Source organism: Lipotes vexillifer, unplaced genomic scaffold (assembly GCF_000442215.2).
Source record: "Lipotes vexillifer unplaced genomic scaffold, Lipotes_vexillifer_v1.1 scaffold150, whole genome shotgun sequence".
NCBI lineage: Eukaryota > Metazoa > Chordata > Mammalia > Artiodactyla > Lipotidae > Lipotes > Lipotes vexillifer.
In genome coordinates, this window is record NW_006792921.1 from 2107939 (window position 1) to 2109413 (window position 1475).

Consider the following 1475-nt stretch of genomic DNA (forward strand, 5'->3'; position numbering starts at 1 on the left):
CCAGGAAAAACAATAACTTTGTAGTAATCAGAATGTTATTCAACTGTATATTGTTTACTTTATTGTAAATACTGGTGAACAGTGGTCAATAAATAGTTTTATATTCCTTTATGTGATTGAGTAGACTTTTTTTTTAATCTGATGCCTTTATAGTGGGAGTAGAAACACATTCACTGTATTAACTTCATATTTGTAAATAGTGTGATATCACTAAGGCATTAGAGTACCTGTTTTAGATCCTTTGAGTTTAGGAATTTCAAGTAGAATATGTATTAACACAAAAATGTTTTCTTGTTAAAATGAGTTTCAGGGGACTTACCTGGTGGCTCAGTGGTTAAGAATCCACCTGCCAATGCAGGGGACACAGGTTTGGGCCCTGGTCCAGGAAGATCCCACATGCTGCGGAGCACATAAGCCTGTGTGCCTAGAGCCCGGGCTCCTCAACAAGAGAAGCCACTGCAATGAGAAGCCCACGCACTGCTATGAAGAGTAGCCCTTGCTCACCGCAACTAGAGAAAGCCCGTGTGCAGCAATGAAGACCCAACGCAGCCAAAAATAAATAAATTTATTTAAAAAAATAAGTTTCAGGTGATGCCTAAGAGGAACTTGTTTCATTAAAGTGAAATTTTGATACTCAGACTCTAGTTTGTTGAAGCTGCCATCTTAAAAAAAAACAGGTATTCTGATAGGACTGATACTGTTGTGATATATTTCTACTAATTTCCAAAATCTATACAGAAAAAAGGAAATCATCTATACTAAGCTGTTTATCAATTTTTTGTATACCTAGCACTGCTCTCAACAGTGGGTTTGTAAATGGTACAGAACCTTTTGTTCAGGTCAGAAATTGATGACTGTACCTTGAATTTTAGCTTAGTGAGAGCATTTCTGGAAACTCTTGTCCATGTATTTTAATACCCCTTATGTTGTATCTGTTTCTTACTGGTGCTATAAAAAGTTGTCACAAACTTGAATGGCTTAAAACAACAAATTTATTATCTTATTTCTGGAGTCCAAAATACAAAGTCAAGGTATTGGGGCTTCCCTGGCAGTCCAGTGGTTGACTCCACACTTCCACTGCAGGGAGCGCAGGTTTGGTCCCTGGTCGGGGAACTAAGATCCCGTACGCCATGCGGTGTGGCCTAAAAATTTTTAAAAAGTCAAGGTATTAGGGCTGGTTCCTAGAGGCCATCTATATTCCTTGGTTCTTGGCCCCTTCCATCTTCAAAACCAGTATAGCACAGTCTCTCAACAAGTTACTTCACCTTTCTCTACCTCAGTTTCCTCGTCTATAAAATAGAGGTAAATCTAGATGAAATATAAGCATATGAGACACTTAAAACAATGACTTGTATGTGGTGATAAAAATGTGTTACCTGTTTTTAGTAGGGACACTAGGCTGTTGTATGGAGGTTCCCCAACTTAATCAGTTGCTGAGTATGAACACTTAGGTTGTTTGTAGTTTTTTGCTGTTA

At 38.2% G+C, this 1475-nt stretch overlaps 1 protein-coding gene across 1 annotated transcript in view; it reads left to right on the forward strand.

The window, feature by feature from the left end:
• Positions 1-111, forward strand: part of CBX3 (chromobox 3) — a 10441-nt gene extending 10330 nt beyond the window's left edge. The window contains exon 6 of the mRNA XM_007466071.1: positions 1-111. This exon is cut by the window's left edge and continues 1208 nt beyond it. The gene's annotated coding sequence lies outside the window, so the exon portion shown is untranslated.
• The last annotated feature ends 1364 nt before the right edge of the window (positions 112-1475 follow it).